The 14,228-nt window shown below is 36.3% G+C and overlaps 1 protein-coding gene across 1 annotated transcript in view; it reads right to left on the reverse strand.

The window, feature by feature from the left end:
- LOC126765884 (uncharacterized) overlaps positions 1-14,228 on the reverse strand; it is a 53,805-nt gene that overhangs the window by 20,244 nt on the left and 19,333 nt on the right. The gene's annotated exons all lie outside the window — the stretch shown is intronic.

Here is a 14,228-nt window from a genome sequence, read left to right on the forward strand (position 1 = left end):
AAATGGGTAAATTCCGGTTGATACTTCCGGTGGTTTGATATCAATTCCATTCTCCCCTTTGAAGATGAATTCATCACGAATATTCGGACATTGGACAAATTATCGTAACTACAATTCCTTAATGAACGCGCAATGTTAGCTGCAAAAAAATTCCGATGTTGTTGACTTAAACTGGAAGATTCAAAGTCGAATTCGGGAGACTTGCGCTCATACAAATTGATCGATCGTGGAATTTCTAAATTCTTTGAATAGGCTTGGTATGCCACCGCATAATTTGCGTCTCAAAGTTGGATCTGTCGTTATTATGTTCCACAATCTTCAGGCGCCGAAACTGTGTAACGGAACCTGACTGATTGTGACGCAGCTATCGAATACAAAGGGGCAGAATGCTTGATTCTACGAATTTCTCTGAGTTCTAACAATTTGCCATTTCAGTTCAAACGTATTCAGTTTCCAGTGAAAATTGCATTTGAGACACAAGCATAGTCGCATAGTGTATGGTATACATTTGGAAATGCTATGTTTTTCACTCGGCCAGATATACATACGTGGCCTGCTCACGAGTTGGAAAACCATCTATTCTATACACCGGAACAGAAACCAAAAAATGTTGTTTATCAAGCTGCGATACATTGAAAAAAAGTGAAATGATAAATTCAACTTTTTCATTTCTAAACACATAATTTCACGCAGGACAACGACTGCGGGGTCAGCTAGTATACTATATATACATGCTACATATAAACTACGTATAGACTACTACGTAATATAGCATGGCGATCGCCACGGCGAAAATCATGTGTACCCGTGCCTATAGATGTTTCACATCTTCATGGGATAACCCCCTTAACACATATGTATATACATACATATATAAAAATGAATCGGAAAATGTGTTGCTAAGCGCATAACTTAACAACGCCTGGACCAATTTGGCCAATTCTTTTCTAAGTGTTCGTTGAGGTTCAAAGATGGTTTTTACGGCGAGAAAAAATCTAATATTTGCCAGAAACCCATACAAATGAATGAATGTTTGTTTGTTAGTAACTCTAATGGTCGAGAACGGCTGAACCAATCTTAAAGAAATTTTCAGAGAGGTTGTTTCGCAGGTTGTTCGCTGTGGATCAGGAAGGTTTAGAAATAAAATAAAACCGTATGCTTTTCGTGAGGAAAGTCGGAAAGTCGGAAAATTGGACAATTCCAAAAAATAACTTATTTTCACACAATTTTTTTTTTTGGTTTCTTTATTCCGGCTATTCAAAAAAAATAATTCAGTGGAAACGTTACTCGTATGTGTGTTTCACACAAAGTGATTAATTACAGATAGAAATTTGTTATGATGCCACGAAAAGGTCGCGCTAATATCGGTCGGCGTAATTTTTGGCATCAACATCCCATATCTTGAAGCAACGCATATGTGGTGCTGTTAAATGCTAGATGTACTCTGTTGAGTGGCAAAAGAGTGGTTTGCCGCACGTACACATTCTTCTTTGGATGGTGCATTACACCAGATCAAATTGATGAAATCATTTCTGCGCAAATTCCCAGAGAATACAGCAACAAAATTAACATTGACGAGTTTTTTCTCAACTTTTGTCAGTGATCTGTTTGCAAGACCATTGCTCTATTTGGAAATATCCTGATACATGGAATGCATCGTCGAAGAAATATTTACGCAGAAAGCAAGACCAACCAGGTGTGTTCTCATCTAATGCATTACAAAGAATTTACACAATTCACCCGAAAAACGACGATTGCTATTGATTAATGTACGCGGTTCAACGTCATTTGAGTCATTGCGTATGGTGAATGGTACGGTGTGTGCAACATTTTGAGAAGCAAGCCAGCAATTACAATTGCTGTAACATGATAATCACTGGAATCAAACGACGGACGATGCGATTGCTACTTCGAATGCAAATGAAGATCACACACTTTTCGCGATAATCATTTCGACATATCAACCTTCAAATCCGCGTCAATTATGGGATACGAACAAAAATTACATTGCCGAAGACATTTTACATCGTATTCACTAAAAATTAGATATGGGTCAATTCGGGTTGATACTTTCGGTGGTTTGATATCAATTCCATCTGCCGTTTATCAATTCTCGAAAGATGAACTCATCACGAATGTTCGGACATTGGCCAAATTATCATAAATATGATTGCTACCAAAAATAATGATGTTGTTGACTTAAACTGGAAAATTCAAAGTAAATTTTCCAGTGGAATTTCTAAATTGTTTGGAGAGGCTTGGTATGCCACCGCATCATTTGCGTCTCAAAGTAGGAACTGTCGTGATTGTGTTTCGCAATCTTCATGCACCGAAACTGTGTAATGGAACCCGACTGATTGTGACGCAGCTATCGAATACAAGGAGGCAGAATGCTTGATTCTTTCCACGAATTCCGTTTTCAGTGAATATTTGAGGTGACAATCAACAGAACACAAGGATAGTCTCATTTGGAAATGCTATGTTTTTCACACGGCCAGATATATGAACATGGCGTGCTTACGAGTTGTAAAACCATCTTTTCCTTACACCAGAACAGAAACCAAAAAAAGTTGTTTATCGAGCTGCGTTACATTGAAAAAGATTAAATGATAAATTCAGCTTTCTTTTCATTTCAAAACACATAATTTTACGCAGGACATCGGCTGCGGGGCCAGCTAGTTTCTAATAAAATAACATAACGTTAATTTGGTTCACTTTATTCTATATTATTCAAATTATGTTTAACATATGGTAAAAATTTTTAATAAAATTAAGGTTTAATCTTTTTACAGCTGTTAAAAAAAAGTTAAATCATCCTCATACGTAGAGGCCATTCAAAAGGCTTGCACCGGAATACTTGTTCTATTTTTTTTAAGTCCTGTTTACTTTGGAACACACCTATGTGGATAAGGCAGAGTTTCTACCTAATAGCCAATACATGTTTCTAAATTTTATTTATAATTGTTATTTTTTTTTTACATGAGCACTCCATCTAAGTTTTGTGTCCACGGTCATGCCTAGATATTTCGCAGTAAGTATAGAGGTAGATATCTATCGCTGTTGTATTTGAAATCAAAATGTACTGATTTAGTTTCGATTAATTTTATTCGCCATTTAGCTGTCTATTCAAATATAATGTTTAAATGTTCCTGCAATCTTGCACTTTATGCAGTTTGTGTTGGAGTATCACCTGCAAATGTTGCTGTAATACAATTGTCATCGTGTGGCGATCTGCATGTAAAGAGTAGGTAAAGGATGGGTCCTAAGGAACACCAGCTTTTATTTCCTTTAAATAAGGGTACAATGTGTATCTCCATGTTTAATTCGAAAAAACAACGGTCAGAAAAGTATGATTTTAAGATATTGTAATATAATTTTGGTAAAAGTCCGCAATGTAAACTTTACAGGGTTTGTCCGGAAAGTAATAGGAGTGAGTCAATTTAAAAAAAATATTGAACCAATCGTTACAATTCTTTAAAAACTTTCTGCGGCATTCTCCGGAAAAGCCTTGAGATAAGAGGTGTATGCTGATTGGCCCCCCCCTTTCGTCGGCCTTTTCGGTCAAGGAAACAAAAAAAGTCCGAGGGCCCCATCTGGGCTGTAGGACGGCTGAGGAAGTATTGGGATGCCAGCCCTGATTGGGTAGCTGTTCACAGGATAGGCGGTGTGAGCCCGGGCGTTGTGGTGGTGCAAATTTCAATCGACTGCGATGTCTTGTTGGACCCGATTAACCTTTCGTTTGAGTGCTTTGAGGACTTCCACGTAAAGCTTAACGTTGACGGTTTGCCCAGGAGGAAAAAATCAAAGTCCCTTTACTTTAGATTTGGTTATTCATCAGTGACCTCTTCGCGGCCTTCCAAAAAGGCCTGGTGACACCGAAACACACCATTTCTTGCTGTAGCAACATCTGATGAACATCAGATTACCCAAGTTTCACACAAAATTTAATAGCGTACATCTGCTTTAACGAACGCTGCATTTTCGGCTTGCACCACCCACAAAAACACGTCGCGTGAAAATAGGACAAAATCTCCAGGTGTTCGGATACAACTGACCAGCCGCTCTGATTACGGTGTGCATACTAGCGTTCGCATTGGGCCGATGGACGTTGTGTGTGAGTATTGTGGTATATTGAAGTTTTCCGAGGAAACGCCAGAATTGTGCTGCGTTATTGGGAAAGTAAAGTTGCAATCATTGACTCCACCACCAGAGCCATTGCATTCATTGCTTCACGGCGAAACGCCCGAATCACGACATTTTGTAGCAAACACACAAAAATACAATGGTTGTTGGGAATGGGAAGACATTATCGAAGAACAAACTTTTAATCCGACATTCAAGGTATTTATTCTTTTATTTTTAAAAACACACAATACAGTAGAAGAATAACTTACTATACTTATTCATATGAATTATGAATGCTTATTCTAAATCCGTATACATATTCTTATGTTTTACGTATGCTAATTCTAAAAAAAGGTTTTATCAATCAGTAATACAGAGTTTGCTTTTGATTTTGAGGATACAAGGACAGATTCACCGTCAAATTGGACCATTACTACCTCTGAAGATGCACAGCATATATTTTTACAAATATGCTTCATGGGCAACATGGAGGAACAATTTAATCGACGTCAAGAGATAAATGCAGCAATATAAAGAACAATTCTTCAAGATCTGCAGCAACTATGTACTTCATGATGCCCCCTTTCATGATGGTTATCATTATATCGGCGTCAATCACCCGAACTATCACAACAAAAGTCAAAATAATGGATTTTTGGGTCAACAACAGTTGGATTGTTACGTATGAGCCACTTATTTCAAAAACGTTTAAGACAAATGGGCATAGATTTTTGGCAACGAAAGGAGGGAATGCTCTTGCCAAGCTCTTTTCTGCCTAATTTTATAACAACATATTTCTCTTCTATGTTATATTCTTTAAAAAAACTAATTTAAATAACAAAAAGAATTAAATTAAATGAAATATCAATATTTATTGTACTCATGCATTGTATATATTGTATATATTCACAACACATTAAAAACATTTATTTTTAGCTATTCCTTGAAATAAAAGCTGTTTCAGCTCCTCCAGCTTTTCCTCACTATGAGCACTTTGCCTTTTCAATTTTTAATAATTTGTTCATTGTTGCTTCATATTTTTCGGCTTCTTTTTCTAAAAAATCAATTACATCGTTTTTCATTGAACTGGTCAGAGTTACATTCTCGGATGACGTTTTCGTATCTGAACACGTTGAGCCTTTTCCTTCCAGCATATTTATTAAATCAACTGAAGATTCCGTTATTTCTTCAGGCAATTGAACGCAGCTACGGCTGCGACTTCATCCAACGCGTCAAAAAATTCCCAGTTTGTCGAACCTTCTCACGAGATATTGTTACGTTTGTTGATCCGGTGGTCATGATGTTCATGAAACAAGGCATAATTTCATCTTTGTTAAAAGGAAATGTTTCTTCCACTTCTCTTATTTCCCTCATAACTTGCTCCCAACTGGAGTTTTTCTTTGTTTTTTTTATTTGAGGTGAAATCACCTTCATGTCTAAACCTCGTTATTATTAGTAACTTTTCCCTCTCATGAGTCCATTTCTTTTCCCTAAAATTAGGAATTTTACTATAAAATTCTCTATTTGTGTTGAACTTTACTTACATTGGTGATAACGCCGCCATTTCAAATATTGATGCATGAATAAAATTTGTCATGCGTGAAACTGACAACATGTTGCCATTTAAAAATGAACTTACTGCATTGCCTAAGAATAAGCATTTCTCATTATGCTTTGCAATACACATTTACGAAGTCATCCTTATTCTGCTTCGGATTTCGAGGCTGACATTGTTGTTGCTAATACTGGTTCCAAGATAGACTAAATTATTTACTTCTTAGAGTTATGACTGTCAACAGTGACGTGAGAGCGGACTGTTTTCTGATGGCAGCAAATCTTTCGTCTTGCCCTCGTTCACCACCAGACCTAATTGCTTCTCTTCGTTCTCCATTCTGTAGAAAGCAGAACTAACGGCGCGGATGTTGAGGCCAATGATATCAATATCATCGGCGTACGCCAGCAGCTGTACACTCTTGTAGTAGATGGTACCTTCTCTATTTAGTTCTGCAGCTCGAATTATTTTCTCCAAGACTTCAATCTAGAAGTTACACGAAAGGGAGACGACTTGCTTGAAACCTCGTTTGGTAACGAACGGTTAGAAGAGATCCTGACGGCACTTTTCGTATTGCTCATCGAAAGTTTACATAGCCGTTTTAGTTTTGCGGGAGTACTAAATTCAGACAATGCGGCAGCTCCTTTCCATGCTGTCAAAAGCAGCTTTGAAATCAACGAAGAGGTGATGCATGTCGATTCGATTCCCTTTTCACGGGTCTTTTCCAAGATTAGGCGCATGATGAGAGATGGAGGATGGAGTCATGTGTAGAAGTTCACGCAAGTGAGGAAAGTTCTCTGATCGCCATTCACTTGGGAATGGCCAGAAACGATTCTTTTACACGTGGCTCAAGTAGCTCACTACTTCCGGTCTTTGACCAAGTATCCTCTGGGTAGCCTAAGAACATCCGTTCGAAGGCGAGCTAATGTGAAAAGGCGAAACATCCCCTACATAGGGTTGTACGCTGGGTTTGGGACCCGCCACGTAAAAAATCATACCAATGAAAAGAAGCAACAACCCTCGGATGAGAGACCCCCCTTTTGATGACGACCATGGCAAACGAAATAAGGACTACGATTTGAGGGCATGCACCTGGAATGTCCGGAGCCTTAATTGGGTCCTCGCGAAAATAAAGGCTGACATCACCGCCGTCCAAGAAATGCGATGGACGGGACAAGGACATAGACGAGTAGGTCCTTGTGACATTTACTACAGTGGCCATACAAAGGAGCGCAAGTTTGGTGTTGGATTCGTGGTAGGAGAGAGACTCCGTCGCCGAGTACTATCATTCACTCCGGTGAATGAACGTCTAGCCACAATCCGCATCAAAGCGAGGTTCTCAACATATCGCTGATTTGCGCCCACGCCCCGACGGAAGAGAAGGACGAGGTGACCAAAGATGCCTTCTATGAGCGCTTGGAGCGCGCTTATGAGAGCTGCCCCCGCCACGATGTCAAAATCGTGCTTGGCGACTTTAACGCCAAGGTGGGCAAAGAAGGTATCTTTGGCACTACGGTCGGTAAATTCAGTTATCACGAGGAAACATCCCCCAATAGGTTGAGGCTGATCGACTTCGCCGGGGCCCGAAATATGGTTATCTGTAGTACTAGATTCCAGCACAAAAAGATTCATCAAGCTACCTGGCTGTCTCCGGATCGAAAAACTACCAACCAGATCGATCATGTTGTGATAGACGGAAGACACGTCACGTCTCGATCTCGAACGGTGAGTAAAAATCGTTAAATAGTGTAAAAAGTGTTTGTGAATTTGTTAAAAATTTCGATGAAATTAGTGTTTCGATTGTGCAATGAAAATAGTAATTTCGGATTGGATTGAATTTCCGTGTGTTTTTAAGTGTTATGTGCTGTACAAGTAGAGCGCGACAGAATCCAAGCGACATCTGTTAAATATTAAAATACACACGTTCTTATCGACACAGTTGTGTAGTCGTGCAGCTGCCTCAATAGCTGTGTCTTTAAGAACGTGTTATTTTAATATTTGACAAATGTCGCTTGCAGTCTGTCGCGCGCTACGTGTTCAGAGCTCAATTGTCAATTTGTTGCCATTGCCGTTAATTAACTAAATAAATTATTTTAAAGTAACGATTTATCTTTGAATATTTATGATATTCGTAAAAAAATCGTACTTTAAAATATTCACTAATTATGCACTTTTTGCACTATTATTATTATTATTATACATATTTTATGATTTTATATAAAATTTCGTATTTTATTTTGTTTATTTTAATAGGCGTAAATGTTGGCTCAAATGTTTAGGTGTTTTTGAAGATCAAATTGAAAAAAACACCTAAACACATTTTTGCGTATTGCGGCATTTTTCTGGAGAAATGCGTAACGCTAAAAAATTGCGTCCGAGAGCCGTTCCGGATATAGATTTAATTATTGAGCCAATGTTTAACGCCCCAAATTCTGTTTTTGATAAACCTATTGAAATGGGCGTTGAAGATTTTTTTCCCCAAATGGAAGGATCTGCCTCAAATGCAAACGGTGCATCGAGGCAGCTGCTTCCCCTTTTAGAAAGGGAACACCGCGATAATATTTTAGAGCCTCTGCCACTTCTTGAGGAGGAACTACTAAATAATAATGAAAAAGCCGCGCAAACAGGTAGGGGTCTGACAGCAGGGACAGATAGAAAAAAAAAATGAGGGAAGAGAATAGGATTTTAAAAATAAAATTTGATGAAAAAGAACAGGAGAATAGGAGCTTAAAAGCTCAGTTGGTCCAAATGGCTACTGAAATAGAAAGATGTAGGTAAATGGTAAATGTTAAGAAGTAGTTCATTTAGGGAAAAGTCAGATCCTCTTGAGATAGTTTGCAGCAAAGTTCCTCCTCAGTTAGGTGCTTGTATTAGGAGTAGTTTTCTTAATAGTAATCGCCAAAGTCAAGGTCGGCGATATGATAGTTTTCTTAAAACTTTAGCTTTGGGTGTATTTTTTTTGTCGCCAATCGCTTACCGCTACCTAAAGCACCAACTCAGTTTTCCCTCGGAAATTACGTTACATAATTTTGTCGCAGATTGGCCTCGTTTCCCAGTTGTACCCAAAGCAGCATAAAGTCTTTACAAATTAGGAGTAAGGGATTTTCTTTCGAACAAAAGTTCATATCAATTTCTTGTGATGAAATGTCACTGAAATGTCATTTGCAGTATGATAGGAAATTTGATAGGGTGATAGGTCTTGAAGATTATGGCGATGAAAATCGCACATCTAGAATAGCCACAACTGCAATGACCATAACGGTGCAAGGTGTAGGTGGGGAACCTTGGTCCCACCCGTTAGTTTATTTCTTTATTAGAGGCTCATGTAAGGGGATGTCCTCAAGAAATATATTCTTGAAGCCATTACCCAACTTCAAAATATAGGGCTAGTTCCTTGCCATTTTGTTTGTGACCAGGGTACCAATTTTCAAAATTTAGCCAATTTGTTAGGTGTTTCAATGTCACGGCCTTTTTTCAACGTTAATGGTAAGGAAATATGTTTTTTTTACGATAGCCCCCATTTATCAAAATGTAGTCGAAACTGCTTACAAAATATGAAAAATAAAGTTGATTATAAAAATAGTCGCGTATGTTGGTCAGATATAGTCCATTTTTATAAACAGGACTCTAAGTCGAGTTATCGGTGTGCGCATAAATTAACCGATGCTCATATTTACCCCAATACCTTTCAAAAAATGAAAGTTAAATTCGCGTCTCAAGTGTTAAGTAATACGGTCGCTTCAGGTATGCTTTCTCTTTACAGCTCGGGAGCCTTAAGCTCAAATAGTATGAGCTTTATTAATACCGCGGATTTCGTTTCTTTTTTCAATAAATTATTCGATATTTTTAATAGTAGTTTCACTGAGGCCATTGTACCCACTAAAACAGATTTTATAAGTTCCCCAGAGCAAAATCAGATTTTAGATGAGGCAGAAAAAGTTTTAAAAACAATTCGGGTCGTAGATGAGTTAGGAAACAACACAACAAATAATTTCAATTTTATTAAGGGGTGGTTAATTAATATTAATAGTTTAAGACGGCTGTGGCGATTGCTGTCACACTCAGGATTTCCTTGCCTAAAGACAAGACGACTATGTCAGGACAGCTTACTAGAGATACATGTTCTCTAGTTTATTTAGGAAGTCGTGGGGTTTACGTTACGTAAATATCGTAACAAAAGGTAACTGTGAGCTGCCTTTAGAACCCGAAGCCAGAGTTATTTCAGAACATAGCCATAATGTTCTTCTTAATGTGTGCAATGATTCCATTTTAAGTGACCTTTCTTGGCAGGATTTCCAGGGTTTACCACGGACCGAACACTCCATTGTTAGATCCATTACTTTAGATAGTAGTTTAGAAATTAACTTTTTAAAGGAAAATGCTTTTAATTATTTTTGCGGCTACCTTTATTTGAAAATTTTTAAAATGCACACATGCCTCCTGCCATTACCTTATTTAGGAGATGAAATTCCTTCTGATGAAATCATCTTCATACACCAAAATCAGATCGATAAATGCAACTTAGTGAAGCCGCCTCAAGAATTTGTTGCATTTATTAATAATTTAGAAATAAAATTTGTTGAGGAATTTGACAGAAATTGTCATAAAATAGGATTAGGAGAAATTCTTTTTACTAACTTAAAAGATATTAGGCCCTTCTTGTGTTGTGAAGACTGTGACCCAAAGGTAGTTATTGCTCTTTTTATTAGAATTAGAATTTATTTTGTGACAAAATTTTTAAATAAAGATTTATCATTACCCAATTTTAAGAATAAAATTTTGTTTGTTTCACATTTGTAGTTTTTATTTTCCTTTTTTAGTGGTTGCAATGAGCCAAATATTTTATACTAAAATAAGATTTTTTAAGCAGATTCGCTTTAAGAGGCTCTAAAGTTAGAACGATAAGGATTAGAAAGTTTTTAATTACAAATTAGAATTTGGGGCTAAAATATTGGCATTTGTATATACGTTTATTTTTATAGTTTTAAGTATTATATTAAGATACTGTGATATGAAGTGATATTATTTCTGTTACTTTTTTTTATACTATTATATATGAATTGTTATCGTTTTTTTTTTTTTCATTTTTTTATGTAAATAAATTTTTAATGGGTGATATAGGCCTACTGGGGAACCGAGCACCCAAAAATAACTTCGGTAACGCGCCCTTTTGCATACCTCATAGGTGGTGTGGAAAATGCGAATTGGGTGTTTTATTTAAAATTCCCAAAAAATAGCTTTTTTCTGATCTGGCTACAATGGAAAATGGCCATTCGATGGCCACAGGTGGTGTGTATGCAGGAATAACTATTTCTATTTAAAAGATGCATTTATGCATTTATTTATATAATATTTAGAAAAACTATTTAATAACGACCTGGTTCTGCATAAATATGCTGCTTTCTCAACATGTATTAACATGTAAAATTTGGCAACGACATGAACCTACCCTGCAAGACGGAGGTAACAGATTGCACAAGCACATTGAAACATTTTCAGCTGTTCAGTAACACTGTTACATTTTCTGGAATTTTCAATTGAATGGGAGAATACGTATGTAAGTAAGATAGAGAAAAATTATCGACATTCTAAACCATATATCATATATAGCAAAAAAGAAAAAAAAACAACAAACACATGCGGGAGCTGTAGCTCATGAAAATTTTCATTTGCTCTGCTTTGCTACCGCTCCCAATTTTTTGCTACCGCTACGCCAGAGCATAGCGCAGAACTTAATTTTTTGCTCCCGCTACCTAACAAAACTCGGAGCAGAGTAGAGCACATACTTAACATTGTTATGCTAAAGCTACGCTGTGGCTCCCGACAAAGTGAGAGCGGTAGCGATAGCATAGCAATAATTTTAGAAATTTTGCTGCTACGGAGTAGTAAATGAGAACCCTTATTATTACCTTGCTAGAAAAGGAGAGACGAATGCCCAATTTTTCAAGAAGAAGAAGACGAAAAGCGCAGTTTATTTTGGATTTTAAAGAGGAAAGTTCGTTATTTCATAATTTGATATTTTATAATTAATTTCTTATACATACATATATATGTATATGTTATTAATTTCTTTTATATAGATAAACATTGTGAATTGAATGTCGTGTGTGTAACTTAAATTTTTAATATTACAGAAATCATTTGAAGCATTTGGATGCGTATAACAAAGACGCACCATTCAATTAGCCGCATCACCGGTGACGTGGAGGACAAGCATTACGTGGAGCTCGCTATTAGTTTAAGTAAATATTTGATTATTTTGATTTTATTATCAAATAAAGCGAAATAATAAAAGAAAACTGAATTTTATTTAAAAGAATTGAATTTGCTAGAAGTAACAAATGGGTAACAAATAATCTTGTTACTGCTTATTCCTACTAACATGTTTATATGTTATAGGTAACAAACTGATAACCAAAATAATAACAGATATTCGGGTAACAAATACTTTTTGTTATTCATAACACATAGGTGTTATGACCAGAGAACATAAAAACATAGAGAAGGTGCAGGTTCGACAGCGAACATTCGTTAGATTTATAGTAGGGAATTCACCTCACAAGCACAGAATTCGCGCTGTTTTAACAGTTCTCCACATATTCAACAAAGAATATGAGAGAAAGAAATATATGTATGTATTTTCGGTATATGATGGCACGGCATATATGCCAAAGCAGATAATATGAAGAGAGATAAATATATTAACATGCCCATGACGATTTTCGTTTTGCTTGTTTACATTTTATTTCATTTTGAACAGCGAAAAATGTGTACAAAACACGCCTTTCACATAGAGAACATGAACAAATTTTTTATGTTCTCTATCTCATATGTAAATACATAAATACATATGTATAAGTTAGCATAGGTAACCAAACATCCGGCAAAAATATCACTTGCACCGAATTCGCTGACGGCGCGTCTGCAACTTTACACGTTAATAAGAACTCAATACCGCATTAAGTATGCATCCGGCCATTATGCTGATCGAACACTTTTAGCCTTGCGCGTGACACCAACAAAATAAACGCAAGACAGCAAAGAATTGGGTAAACAGTTGCTAGTGTAAGCAACTAAGAAGTCACGCGGCCAATAACGTGCAGCAACTAAAGTTAGGGCAAAGTAGTGTAGGTATTTAGACGCTAACGTCGCTCTTATGTAGTGAGTTATTTCAACTCTTCCGCTGAGACCGGCTGCCCTTGGGATTACCAAGGGAAATAAAATTTTCTAAAAACAAATTCTAAAGGAATTGTAGTACTTATATATATATATAGATATTTTGGTTGTGTTCACCAGCTTATGTGTGTACATATATTTTGTGAAACTGAATTTTTTTTGTATCCGTTTCAATAAACGTATTCTGTGAGTTTTATTTTACCGTTCCGTTTATTTACGGAAAATTTCGATTATCTTTTTTTCGAAAATTAATTAAAATTTTAAGTTTTTAATAATGTGGTACCCAGTGTAGGGTATAAATTACAGGCAGATTCTATGCCGTGTATAGATATATACATATGTATGTTCGCACTGGGAAGAGAGTGCGAAAGCGAAGTGGATTATGTGCAGGTATGCTCCCGTATGCACTTTATTATATTTGGTATATGTATGTATGTATGTAATTTATTTGCAATCGGTAAATATGCATATATGTATGTATGTATGTCTGCTTTATTGTATCTATATTTTTGGTGTTGCTTGTGTTTTATGTTATAATTTTAATGTTTGCCTTTGCTTACTTAGTTATATGCAACCCTACTTACTGCTTTATTAAGCAGAAGGGGTATTGCCGGAAAATATTGCAAGTAAATTTTTGAATTTTGGCTGATTTTTGTTTGTGTTAAATAGTTGTGTTTGAATACACAAAGGTAAGCTCAACATATTGGCATTACATTTTTTATAAGTATTTCGATATATGTATGGTATATTGTTTCTAACCACTTTGTTGTGCTGTTAAAACGGATTTTAAGTTGCAGATTTTATATAGGTATATAAAACTGTCTTTTTATATACATATTCTATGTACATATGCATATCATTAAGTATAGAAAATGGATTAAATACGCTCACTTGGTCACTTCAAGGGCTTTGTAGTTGTATATAAATATGTATGTGCTTCTCTCCGAGCCGTTTCCAGCTGATATGACTTGCAATGTTTTTTGTGCGTATATTTGTCTGCGTTTATTCGGGCCTCTGATGTCAACTCCTTTTCCTCCGCTTCCAGTTGGTTGTTTTTGGTTCAGCGTTTTGTTTGTTTTTTTATGTTGTTTTAGATTCGCGCCTGATTAATCTGTTAGTATATATTTTGTGTTTAGGCGTTAGCCGCGTTTTGTGCGTTGGTTTGCTTTAAGGTTTCGCGCCCGACATTCTCTCTGCTTTTTTGTTTTTTTTTGTTGGCACTGTTTATATTTTGATTTTCCTTGTATTTGGTTTTGTATTTGTCAGTTCACCTTCTTGTATTTTAAGAGTACTGCATTCCACTTTCTTTTGTTCCTTTTTTTGTTTATTTTATTTTTTATTTTTTTTTTGTTATGTTTGAGTCACTGCAAATGTT

The sequence above is a fragment of the Bactrocera neohumeralis genome, unplaced genomic scaffold, assembly GCF_024586455.1.
Source record: "Bactrocera neohumeralis isolate Rockhampton unplaced genomic scaffold, APGP_CSIRO_Bneo_wtdbg2-racon-allhic-juicebox.fasta_v2 cluster11, whole genome shotgun sequence".
NCBI lineage: Eukaryota > Metazoa > Arthropoda > Insecta > Diptera > Tephritidae > Bactrocera > Bactrocera neohumeralis.